We start from the raw sequence: 14325 nt of genomic DNA on the forward strand, positions 1-14325 counted from the left end.
TAGCCTCACAGAATGAGTTTTGAAGTATTCTGTCCTCTGCGATTTTTCTGAGTAGTTTCAGAAGGATAGGTGTTAACTCTTATCTAACTGGGAGAATTCCCCTGTGATGCCAACTGATCCAGGATTTCTCTGTGTTCCAAGTTACTAAATCACTGATTCAATTTCAGTACCGGTAACTGGTCTGTTCATATTTTCTATTTCTTCCTGGTTGACTCTTCGAAAATTGTACTTTTCTAAGAAATTGTCCGTTTCTTCTACATCGTCCTTTCTTTGGCATACAGTTGCTTATAGTAGCCTCATACGAGCCTCTGTATTTCTGTAGTGTCAGTTCTAACTTCTTTTTCATTTCTGACATCATTAACTTGGGCCCTCTCTCTTTTTTTCTTGATGGGTCTGACTAAAGGTTTGGCAATTTTGTTTATCTTTTCAAGGAACCAGCTTTTAGTTCCATTGATCTTTTCTTTTTTTTTTTTTTTTTTTTTTTTTAGTGTCTATTTCACTTATTTCTGCTCTAATATTTATGATTTTCTTCTCCTAACTCTGGGTTTTGTTTTTTCTTCTTTCTCTGGTTGCTTTAGGTGTAAGGTTAGGTTGTTTATCCAAGATTTTTCTTGTTCCCTGAGGTAAGCTTGTATTGCTATAAACTTCCCTCTTAGAACTGCTTTTGCTGTGCTTCATAGGTTTTGGATCATTGTGTTTTCACTTTCATTTGCCTCTAGGTAATTTTTAAATTTCCTGTTTGATTTCTTTAGTGATCCACTGGTTGTTCAATAGCATATTGTTTACCTTCCACGTGTTTGCATTTTTACAGTTTTTTTTCCTTGTAGTTGATTTCTAGCCTCATAGCATTGTGGTCAGAAATGATGCTTGATACGACTTCAGTTTTCTTAAACTTACTGAGGCTAGCTTTCTGGCCCAGCATGGGATCTATCCTGGAGAATGTTCCATGTATCTTGAAAAGAACGATAATTCTGCTGCTTTCAGATGGAATGCTCTCTAGACGTCAATTAAGTCCATCTGCTGTAATATGTCATTAAGGCCAGTGTTTCCTCATTGATTTTCTATCTGTATGATCTGTCCACTGATGTAAGTGGGGTGTTAAAGAGCCTACTATTCTTGTTTTACTGTCAAGTTCTCCTTCTATGTCTGTTAACCTTTGCCTTATAATTTAGGTCTCCCTATGTTGTGTGCATATATATTTATAGTTGTTATATTTTCTTCTTGGATTGATCCCTTGATCATTAAGTAGTGTCCCTCTTTGTCTCTTGTAACACTCTTCATTTTAAAGTCTATTTTGTCTGATATAAGTATCCAGCTTTCTTAGGATTTCCATTTGCATGGAATACCTTTTTCCATCCCCTTTCTTTAAGTCTACATTTGTCTCTAGATCTGATGTGAGTCTCTTATAGGCAGCATATATACTGGTCCTGTTTTTGTATCCATTCAGCCTCTTTATGTCTTTTGATTGGAGCATTTAGCCCATTTATGTTTAAGGTTAACTATCAGTGTGTATATTCCCACTGCCATTTTGTTAATTTTTCTGAATTTGTTTTTGTAGGTCTTGTTTTCCCCTTCTCCTTTTGTTTTCTTCTCTTGTGATTTGATGACTATCTTTAATATGACATTTGGATTCTTCTTTCCTTTTTGTGTGTATATCTATTATAGATTTTGTTTCTGTGGTTACCATGAGGTGTTTGTATAGCAGTCTATATATACATATCTATCTATCTATCTATCTATCTATCTATCTATCTATCTATCTATCTATCTATCTATCCATCTATCTAAATAGACAGTGGTGGTGTCTATCTATCTATCTGTCTGTCTATTTAGATAGATAGATAGATAATTGCTTGTTTTAGTTTGATGATTTCTTAATTTCCAATGCACTTTAGATACCCTGCATTTTTACTCTCCTCCTTTGACAATTATTATGATTTTATATTTTACACTTAATTGTTTTATGTATTCTTTAACTGTTTATTGTGGATACAGATGACTTACTACTTTAGTCTTTTAACTTCCCTGTTAGTTTGTGTGTGGATAGTTTCCACCTTTACTGTATGTTTGCCTTTACAGGGAGCTTTTCCTGGTCATAATTTTCTTGCTTGTAGTTTCGGACTTTCCTTTTCTGCCTAGAGAAGTTCCTTTCACATTTGTTGTAAGGTTGGTTTAGTGGTGCTGAACTCTTTTAGCTTTTGCTTGTCTGTAAAGCTTTTGATTTCTCCGTCAAATCTGAACGAGACCTTTGTTAGGGAGAGTCTTGTTGATTGTAGGTTGTTCTCTTTCATCATTTTAAGAATATTTTGCCATTTCTTTCCAGCCTGCAGAATTTCTGCTGAAAAATCAGCTGATAGCCTTATGGAAATTCCCTTCTATGTTATTTGTTGCTTTTCCCTTGTTCCTGTAATGTTCTGTCTTTATATTTAATTTGTCATTTGATTACGTTGTGTCATGGTGTGTTTCTCTGTGGGTTAATTCTCTATTCACTTCCTAGACTTGGATGACTCTTTTCTTTCTAACTTAGGAAAGTTTTCCACTATTATCTCTTCAAATATTTTCTCAGGCCCCTTCTTTCTCTTTTCTCCTTCTGGGACTCATATAACATGAATATGAGCAAGCTTGATATTGTCCCAGAAGTCTCTGAAACTGTCATTTCTTTTCATTCTTCTTTCTTTTTTCTGTTCAGTGGCAGTGACTTCCACTGCTCTGTCTTCCAGCTCACTAATCTGTTCTTCTGCCTCATTTAGTCTATTACTGATTCCTTGTAGCGTATTTTTCATTTCAGTTATTGTATTCTTCAATTCTGTTTGGTTGTTCTTTATATTTTCTAATTCTTTGTTAAAAACTTCTCATTTCTACCTCTATGCATCCATTCTCCTCCCAAGTTCTTTGATCATTACTCTGAACTCTTTTTCAAGTACATTGCCTATCTCCACATCATATAGGTCATCTTCTAGGGTTTTATAATGTTCCTTCACCTGGAACATATTCCTCTGCCATCTCATTTTGTCTAAATTGCTACTTGCATTTTCATGTATGCGGTAGGTCAGCTACATTTCTCGACCTTGGAGAAGTGGTCCTCTGTAGGTGATATCCTATGCGTGCCAGCAGTGCACTTAAAATCACAAAATATTTTAAGCACCATAAGATATACGGAGCCATGTCAGACAGCTCTCACTTGCTCTCTCGTGCTCTCTCACTCTCTCTCTCTCTCTCTCTCTCCCTCGATGCCAACTGTGGAGCCCCATCAGGAGTTTTATCTAACTGGGGAGCCTCACCACCAGCTCCACTCGATCATGGAGCATGTAAGGAGCAGGTCTCCACTGTGAAGGCCTGCTTCTGGCTGCCTGAACACAAGGCTCTCAAGTTTCTCCTTTTGGCTTACACGTTAGTCTATAACTGATGGTAAGTTTAAACTTGAGGCTTGCTAGTCCACTTCTCTTGACCATACTCCCAAGTGATCCAATGTATACATATATTTTTGCCTGATCATGTCTGGTCAGTTTCAGTACCAACCATAGTTATTACTCTTCTTTCATTTTCACTTTTACCCATTTGATTACTAATTCACCAAATTACCCATCCTTTGGGTTCATTATACGTACTTGTTTCACTCAGGTGAACTTCATGGATGATATATCACTACAGACTGAGTCAATGTTCTAAAATATTCTACACCTCTTTTTAATACCATAACACAAGAATTGCTTAAAACTTTATATCCCTACATATCGCACGCTGTTCTTTATATTGTACTGATGTTTTCAATGGACTGGATTTCAGAGATCTACCTATTTAACGACCAAATGGGTGGGACATGAAAATGTTGAAACAATAACAATTAAGAGATGTGGAGTTTGGGTTGTAGCTTCTTTATAATGCTCAGAAAACCTATTTCATGTATGTGTGTTTAGATATTTTCTCTCAGATACAAGGAAGCACAATAAAAGTGTGGTGGGACACAGAATCTCTCTCAGAGAAACCACTGCTTTCTCTCTCCTGGATTCAGCACCCATGTGATTTGGTTGAGATAAGATTCATTCATGCATAAATTAAAACAGAAACTCAAATACAAGGTTGCAAATTAATCAGTGGAAATAACGTTGTGAAAAGAGGTACCAGGAAACCGGACCTTGTATTACCTTTAGGAACAGTCTTTCAGTATTGCCTCATACAGTGTCTGTGGCAAGTTCGTATAAGCTACTCACCACAATGATGAGAAATGACTAATATATTTAAAAGCATCCAACGACCATACTAAAGGTAACAAATGGAACAACAGGAACCTAAATATTATCAAAGGGATCAAGAGTAAGTTTACAAATTGAACATCAGAACTAATATACCTAAAGTTTTTCAATAAATTAAATTAACTCCATTTCTCCCCTTTTCGTGCACTATAGCATATCTCTGGCCAATACTGACCTATGAGCCAACGTGTGTGTGTGTGTGTGTGTGTGTGTGTGTGTGTGTGTGTGTTCGTTTGAAACTGGATATGGCTAATTTTAAATATAAACTTTTCAGTAAATTTGAATTCTTTCTGTAGTTATTTCCCATGAAATTTACATTTATCTTTCCATTTATTTTTCAGAAGAACTTCGGAGAAGGCTTGGTAAACTTTCTGATATCCCTTTACTCTTGACTCCCTTTAAAATGACTGCTTTCTTGATGTCTTTAACATTTCCTGACCTTTTTTTATCTATATGTCTTGCTTTGGAATACCTTTCTTCTGCATGTCTACTAGTTCCACCCAAATTTTTCGGTGTTGGACTTCTCTCATTTCAGTTCTGTCCATTTCTGTCTCCCTCCCTTCTCCACTTTTCCATTCCTTCTCTTTGCATTTCATGCCATGCCTTCCCTATAAAGACTGGATTCTTCTGCTCCACACAGGTTTGCCATGATTTTCTTAGGAAGATGGTGAGATGAAAGGCATTAAGCTGATAGGGAGATGGTTTCTATCCTATATATATTTGTAGGAAACTTCCAAACGTAGTACCTTTGTCGGGCATTCCAAGTTTGAGGGGCCACCACATCATGCACTTGATATGTCTTCAAAACCTTAAGTGATGAGAGAAGACATCAAAAGTGCTAAGTTTCCCTGTTCACTGCCCGTTCCAAGCTTGTGTAGTATATGATATCATTCTTCAGTTAAGTGTAAACTTAGGCTCTTCCCCTGTCTTTGAACATATGAACAATATTCCCGGATATCTACATGTATTAATTAACTTTTCCTGCCTTTTTAAAACAAACTCCAACCCTACTCATTATTCTTTATTCTTTTGCATTCGTTGACACAATTATCAAATCAGCAAACTGCAAATCCCATTAAATATTTTAGAAGAGTTATATATCTAAAAGAAAGTTCAAATATCTCTCTCAATACTGAAAATATTGAGTGAAGGACACAAGCACTATTCTCTTGCAAGAGACATTATTCAAACTTTAATATTCTCCCTTTCTCATGACTATTTCTATTATATTCTTGTTTTCCTGGGACTGGAATTTAAGAGTATATCTCTTTAATGTATGCCGTACGTCTCATAAGACTACTGCTACAGATCCAGTTTTGCACACATGGGCGTATGCTTCCTCATCACTTTTTAAATGCCTGTCTCATCCCTGTGTGTATGTCTGCATTTCATTGTGAAGAAGGATGGCCCAATGAAAGAGGAATGACTGATTTGTACATCCCAAAAGAATTCCTGCCCTATCTCCTCTTATGGTTTCATTTCTTAATTTAGTGCCCTTTACATGAAGTGATGGAGGGATGTAAAACAACATTGCCTCTGATTGATCAGATGTCTTTTGGAACCTTATGGTTCCAGTTTTCACAAGTTGCACCACAGAGTAAACTATGAAAGGGATCCCAATTTTTGTTCTCCTTCCTTCCTGACATTATGCTTTGATTTGGAATGAATTGTTTACTTCTTCCTTTTACTTTTTAGAGATGAGTGAACAGAGAAAAGGCAAGTACAAATAATGTATTCCACTGTGTACCTTGTGACTTTCTCATATATTTCTTGTGCCCTTGCCTTCAACTCTTAATGATCAACTCCCTTGCTGGAAACAGAGACGTGTTTTTACACGACTTTATGTCACGTATCTTATCCTTCCAACTTAGGTTATCCATCTTCATTTGCTATTCAATATCTGCCATTGTTACCTCTTTCATATTTCTAGTCATTGCAATCAAGAAGACAGGGTCTTTTGGTGAACAGAATTTTATCCCTAAGATATGTGTCAAATTTGGGTATTTTAAACTTCTGACCTATCACTTTTCTCCAAGATGGGTTCATTTAATATAGATCCCTCTTCACTGCTACATAACACCTCTTTTCTATTCCTTTCTGATATTTAATTCAGAATGATGAGTTTTTCCTAATAGGAATGTATATGAGATAATATTTTTCCACCTTTTCAAGTGAGGAATTATATCCTAAAAGGCATCTAAATGTGGGACGGTTATAACTTGAGAGACAGAGATCAGTGTTCACTGTTGTTTTAGTCTAGCAAATGCAAGAGAGATGAGTCAAAAGACCACACAATGGATATAACATCATCTTAGAGGTTTCCTCCAAGAGTGTAGGGCAAGTAAATGTGTGCATAGTACATAAAAACTTAAATCCCACAAATTGTAAGGGCTGCCAAATGCTGTCTTTCAACAAAATGTCCATTCTGTAAATGAGCTAGTCTTGAAATAGCATGAGAGATTTATAAGGGACATCAATAAAGCCTAGAGTTCGCTACAGGAAAGAGATTAAGTTCGTGTACAAAGCACAGCTTTCTAACACTTTGCTCATATGAGTGTAGCATTTGTTTTCCTCCATTAACTCATTTTTGTGAATTGCATTTCCCCCAGATACATGAGCCAGTCGTCAGCATCAATTTTATTCCTTTCATTTTCTGTTTGTTTACAAAAGATCTGTTTGCTGAGAAATTCTCTACTGTGAGGAACGGAACGAATTTGGCTGGAGCCATATCTCTCAATTCCTTGACTTCCTGCAGTAGGTGATAAAACAGGAATGACTGTCCAGGCTTTCAGAGCTTATCTTGAAAACCCTATCAATTGACAACATAATTAATTTTATCACAGTTTTGTTAAATGCAAAGAATTAGAAACCATCAGACTTGCAAAAACATTGTACCCAGACAGATAGTCATTCACTTTCTCAATGGCTGTGGCATCTTCTAAAAAGACCTTTACAGGGCTTACACATATGTTTACCACTAATTATACGTGTTACGTTTCACTTAAAGACATCTTGTTTAATGTGACTTAGAAACATCTGCAAAACTAAAAATCAATTTCAATATTCTACAACTAAGATAACGTTTGTCATAAAATTATTTCATTATTTTACTAAGTATGTATTTTGGTCTGTATTTTGAATTAGGAATTCCATGCTTGGAAATTTTCTCCTTATTTTTATTTTCTGTGTTGGTTTTCCTTGCCATTTACTTGAGTATTCTTTTTTATTTACTTTTCAGAACTCCTTCAGGATGAAAATGGTAACTTTTTTCTGAAATTATTTTCTGGATGTATTTGCTAGAAATATTCTTTCTTAGCTTCCTTTTCCTCCTGTGATATAACATTGTTACTTCCTTCCAGATGAATACCATAACTACCATATATAGCATGTTACATTAGAAGGTTGGTTAAATGAAGGGGATTAGGCTAAGAAGTATGTAGTTTCATCTGTTTAATAGAAAGCTTTCTTTATCTTGGGTTCTTCAACCTGTCCTCTCAGATTGACTGCCCATTGTTTTGCACATGATTTTACCCCAGGGTTTAAAGGAAGAGTTCAGATTCAAAACCTGGTGAGACAGATGAGTTCTTCCTTTTTAAATTTTTTAATTGAAGTATAGTTAATTTACGATGTTGTGTTAGTTTCAGGTGTAGAGCAAAGTGATTCAGATATGTATAGACACACACACACACACACACATATATATATTCAATACCTTGTAATAGCCTATAATGGAAAGCATATCTCCTCCAGAATCTTTTCCATTATTTGTTATTACAGGATATTGAATATAGTTCCCTGTGCTATACAGTAGGTTCTTGTTGTTTATTTTATACAATGTAGTATGTATATGTTAATCCAAAACTCCTAATTTATCTTTCTCTGGCCCCCCATCCCCCACTGCTATCCCCTTTGGTAACCGTAAGTTTCTTTTCTATGAATGTGAGTCTCTTACTGTTTTGTAAAAAAGTTAATTTGTATCATTTTTTACAATCCACACATAAGTCATATCATACGTTTGTCTTTCTCTGCCTGACTTACTTCACTTGGTATGAGAATATCTAGGTCCATCCATGTTGCTGCAAATGGCATTATTTCATTCTTTTTTATGGCTGAGTAATAGTCTTTGTATGTATGTATGTGTGTGTATCTTCTTTATCCATTCATCTGCCCGTGGACATTTAGGTTGCTTCCACGTCTTGCATATTGTACCTAGTGCTTCTATGAACATGGGGGTGCATGCATCTTTTTGAATTAGAGTTTTTTCTGGGTACATGCCCAAGAGTGGAATTGCTGGATCATACGGTAACTCTTGATTTTAGTTTTCTCAGGAACCTCCATACTGCCCTCCACAGTGACTGTACTAATTTACATTCCTACCAACACTGTAGGAAGGTACTTTTTTCTACACCCTCTCCGGCATTTATTATTCGTAGACTTTTTGATAATGGCCATTTTGACTCGTGTGAGGTGATACCTTATTGTAGTTTTGATTTGCATTTCTCTGATAGTGATATTGAGTACCTTTTCATGTGTCTCTTGGCCACCTGTATGTCTTCTTTGGAGAAATGTCTATTTGGATCATCTGCCCATTTTTGGATTGGGTTTATACATATAGTTATACATATGTTTATACATAGTATGTGTATATATATATATATATATAAGTTTATACATAGAGAGAGATATATATTTAGCTGTATGAGCTGTTTGTATATTTTGGAAATTAATCCCTTGTCAGTCACATCATTTACAAATATATTCTCCCAGTTCGTAGACTGCTTTTCAGTTTGCTCATCGTTTCTTTTGCTGTGCAAAACTTTTTAAGTTTGATTAGGTCCCGTTCATTTATTTGCATTTTTATTTCTATTTCTCTAGGAGAGACATCCAAAAAAATATTGCTGGGATTCTTGTCAGAGTGTTCTGCCTATGTTTTCCTCTAGATGTTTTATAGTATCTGGTCTTACATTTAGGTCTTTAATCCATTTTTGAGATTATTTTTTAATATGGTGTTAGAGAACGTTCTGATTTCATTCTTTCACATGTAGCTGTCTAGTTTTCCAGCACCACTGAAGAGGCTCTTTTCTCCTTTGTGTATCTTGCCTCCTTTGTCATAGAACAGTTGACCTTAAATGTATGGGTTTACTTCTGGGCTCTCTATTCTGTTCCATTCATCTGTATGTCTGCTTTGGTGCTGGTACCATACTGTTTCAATTACTGTAGCTTTTTGTAGTTTAGTCTGAAGTCAGGCAGCGTGATTACACCAGCTCCATTTCTCTTTCTCAGGATTGTTCTGCCTTTTGGGATCTTTTGTGTTCCCACGCAAATTTTAACATTTTTCATTGTAATTCTGTGAAGATCACCGTTGGTAATTTGACAGGGATTGCATTAAGTCTGTAGATTGCCTTGGGTGGTATGGTCATTTTAACAATACTGATTCTTCCAGTCCAAGAACACAGTATATCTTTTTATGTGTTTGTGTCTTCTTCAATTACTTTCATCAGCATCTTACAGTTTTTGGAGTACAGGTCTTTTACCTCCTTAGGTAGGTTTATTCCTAAGTATTTTATTCTTTATGATTTGATGGTATCAGATTGTTTCTTTCATTCCTCTATCTGATAATTCATTATTAGTATATAGAAATGCAAGAGATTTCTCTGTATTAATTTTCCATCCTGCAACACTACTGACTTCATTGATGAGCTATACTCATGTATGCCCTTTATTATGTTGAGGTATTATGTTCAGGCCTTTATTATGTTGCAATTCCCTCTATGCTCACTTTCAGAAGACTTTTTGTTTTTATCATAAATGCATGCTGAATTTTATGGAAAGCTTTTTCTGCATCTATTGAGCTAATCATATGGCTTTTATTTATTAACAGCTTAATGTGGTACAACACACTGACTGATCTGGGAGTGTTGAAAATTCCTTGCATCCCTGGGGTAAATCCCACTTTATCATAGCGTTTGCTCCTTTTAATGTATTGTTGGATTTGGTTTGCTAGCGTTTTATTGAGGATTATTGCATCTGTGTTCATCAGTGATGTTGGCCTGTAATTTCCTTTTGTGTGTGTGGTATCTTTGTCTGGTTTTGGTATCAGGGTGATGCTAGCCTCACAGAATGAGTTTTGAAGTATTCTGTCCTCTGCGATTTTTCTGAGTAGTTTCAGAAGGATAGGTGTTAACTCTTATCTAACTGGGAGAATTCCCCTGTGATGCCAACTGATCCAGGATTTCTCTGTGTTCCAAGTTACTAAATCACTGATTCAATTTCAGTACCGGTAACTGGTCTGTTCATATTTTCTATTTCTTCCTGGTTGACTCTTCGAAAATTGTACTTTTCTAAGAAATTGTCCGTTTCTTCTACATCGTCCTTTCTTTGGCATACAGTTGCTTATAGTAGCCTCATACGAGCCTCTGTATTTCTGTAGTGTCAGTTCTAACTTCTTTTTCATTTCTGACATCATTAACTTGGGCCCTCTCTCTTTTTTTCTTGATGGGTCTGACTAAAGGTTTGGCAATTTTGTTTATCTTTTCAAGGAACCAGCTTTTAGTTCCATTGATCTTTTCTTTTTTTTTTTTTTTTTTTTTTTAGTGTCTATTTCACTTATTTCTGCTCTAATATTTATGATTTTCTTCTCCTAACTCTGGGTTTTGTTTTTTCTTCTTTCTCTGGTTGCTTTAGGTGTAAGGTTAGGTTGTTTATCCAAGATTTTTCTTGTTCCCTGAGGTAAGCTTGTATTGCTATAAACTTCCCTCTTAGAACTGCTTTTGCTGTGCTTCATAGGTTTTGGATCATTGTGTTTTCACTTTCATTTGCCTCTAGGTAATTTTTAAATTTCCTGTTTGATTTCTTTAGTGATCCACTGGTTGTTCAATAGCATATTGTTTACCTTCCACGTGTTTGCATTTTTACAGTTTTTTTTCCTTGTAGTTGATTTCTAGCCTCATAGCATTGTGGTCAGAAATGATGCTTGATACGACTTCAGTTTTCTTAAACTTACTGAGGCTAGCTTTCTGGCCCAGCATGGGATCTATCCTGGAGAATGTTCCATGTATCTTGAAAAGAACGATAATTCTGCTGCTTTCAGATGGAATGCTCTCTAGACGTCAATTAAGTCCATCTGCTGTAATATGTCATTAAGGCCAGTGTTTCCTCATTGATTTTCTATCTGTATGATCTGTCCACTGATGTAAGTGGGGTGTTAAAGAGCCTACTATTCTTGTTTTACTGTCAAGTTCTCCTTCTATGTCTGTTAACCTTTGCCTTATAATTTAGGTCTCCCTATGTTGTGTGCATATATATTTATAGTTGTTATATTTTCTTCTTGGATTGATCCCTTGATCATTAAGTAGTGTCCCTCTTTGTCTCTTGTAACACTCTTCATTTTAAAGTCTATTTTGTCTGATATAAGTATCCAGCTTTCTTAGGATTTCCATTTGCATGGAATACCTTTTTCCATCCCCTTTCTTTAAGTCTACATTTGTCTCTAGATCTGATGTGAGTCTCTTATAGGCAGCATATATACTGGTCCTGTTTTTGTATCCATTCAGCCTCTTTATGTCTTTTGATTGGAGCATTTAGCCCATTTATGTTTAAGGTTAACTATCAGTGTGTATATTCCCACTGCCATTTTGTTAATTTTTCTGAATTTGTTTTTGTAGGTCTTGTTTTCCCCTTCTCCTTTTGTTTTCTTCTCTTGTGATTTGATGACTATCTTTAATATGACATTTGGATTCTTCTTTCCTTTTTGTGTGTATATCTATTATAGATTTTGTTTCTGTGGTTACCATGAGGTGTTTGTATAGCAGTCTATATATACATATCTATCTATCTATCTATCTATCTATCTATCTATCTATCTATCTATCTATCCATCTATCTAAATAGACAGTGGTGGTGTCTATCTATCTATCTGTCTGTCTATTTAGATAGATAGATAGATAATTGCTTGTTTTAGTTTGATGATTTCTTAATTTCCAATGCACTTTAGATACCCTGCATTTTTACTCTCCTCCTTTGACAATTATTATGATTTTATATTTTACACTTAATTGTTTTATGTATTCTTTAACTGTTTATTGTGGATACAGATGACTTACTACTTTAGTCTTTTAACTTCCCTGTTAGTTTGTGTGTGGATAGTTTCCACCTTTACTGTATGTTTGCCTTTACAGGGAGCTTTTCCTGGTCATAATTTTCTTGCTTGTAGTTTCGGACTTTCCTTTTCTGCCTAGAGAAGTTCCTTTCACATTTGTTGTAAGGTTGGTTTAGTGGTGCTGAACTCTTTTAGCTTTTGCTTGTCTGTAAAGCTTTTGATTTCTCCGTCAAATCTGAACGAGACCTTTGTTAGGGAGAGTCTTGTTGATTGTAGGTTGTTCTCTTTCATCATTTTAAGAATATTTTGCCATTTCTTTCCAGCCTGCAGAATTTCTGCTGAAAAATCAGCTGATAGCCTTATGGAAATTCCCTTCTATGTTATTTGTTGCTTTTCCCTTGTTCCTGTAATGTTCTGTCTTTATATTTAATTTGTCATTTGATTACGTTGTGTCATGGTGTGTTTCTCTGTGGGTTAATTCTCTATTCACTTCCTAGACTTGGATGACTCTTTTCTTTCTAACTTAGGAAAGTTTTCCACTATTATCTCTTCAAATATTTTCTCAGGCCCCTTCTTTCTCTTTTCTCCTTCTGGGACTCATATAACATGAATATGAGCAAGCTTGATATTGTCCCAGAAGTCTCTGAAACTGTCATTTCTTTTCATTCTTCTTTCTTTTTTCTGTTCAGTGGCAGTGACTTCCACTGCTCTGTCTTCCAGCTCACTAATCTGTTCTTCTGCCTCATTTAGTCTATTACTGATTCCTTGTAGCGTATTTTTCATTTCAGTTATTGTATTCTTCAATTCTGTTTGGTTGTTCTTTATATTTTCTAATTCTTTGTTAAAAACTTCTCATTTCTACCTCTATGCATCCATTCTCCTCCCAAGTTCTTTGATCATTACTCTGAACTCTTTTTCAAGTACATTGCCTATCTCCACATCATATAGGTCATCTTCTAGGGTTTTATAATGTTCCTTCACCTGGAACATATTCCTCTGCCATCTCATTTTGTCTAAATTGCTACTTGCATTTTCATGTATGCGGTAGGTCAGCTACATTTCTCGACCTTGGAGAAGTGGTCCTCTGTAGGTGATATCCTATGCGTGCCAGCAGTGCACTTAAAATCACAAAATATTTTAAGCACCATAAGATATACGGAGCCATGTCAGACAGCTCTCACTTGCTCTCTCGTGCTCTCTCACTCTCTCTCTCTCTCTCTCTCTCCCTCGATGCCAACTGTGGAGCCCCATCAGGAGTTTTATCTAACTGGGGAGCCTCACCACCAGCTCCACTCGATCATGGAGCATGTAAGGAGCAGGTCTCCACTGTGAAGGCCTGCTTCTGGCTGCCTGAACACAAGGCTCTCAAGTTTCTCCTTTTGGCTTACACGTTAGTCTATAACTGATGGTAAGTTTAAACTTGAGGCTTGCTAGTCCACTTCTCTTGACCATACTCCCAAGTGATCCAATGTATACATATATTTTTGCCTGATCATGTCTGGTCAGTTTCAGTACCAACCATAGTTATTACTCTTCTTTCATTTTCACTTTTACCCATTTGATTACTAATTCACCAAATTACCCATCCTTTGGGTTCATTATACGTACTTGTTTCACTCAGGTGAACTTCATGGATGATATATCACTACAGACTGAGTCAATGTTCTAAAATATTCTACACCTCTTTTTAATACCATAACACAAGAATTGCTTAAAACTTTATATCCCTACATATCGCACGCTGTTCTTTATATTGTACTGATGTTTTCAATGGACTGGATTTCAGAGATCTACCTATTTAACGACCAAATGGGTGGGACATGAAAATGTTGAAACAATAACAATTAAGAGATGTGGAGTTTGGGTTGTAGCTTCTTTATAATGCTCAGAAAACCTATTTCATGTATGTGTGTTTAGATATTTTCTCTCAGATACAAGGAAGCACAATAAAAGTGTGGTGGGACACAGAATCTC

The sequence above is a fragment of the Vicugna pacos genome, chromosome 20 (genome assembly GCF_048564905.1).
Source record: "Vicugna pacos chromosome 20, VicPac4, whole genome shotgun sequence".
NCBI lineage: Eukaryota > Metazoa > Chordata > Mammalia > Artiodactyla > Camelidae > Vicugna > Vicugna pacos.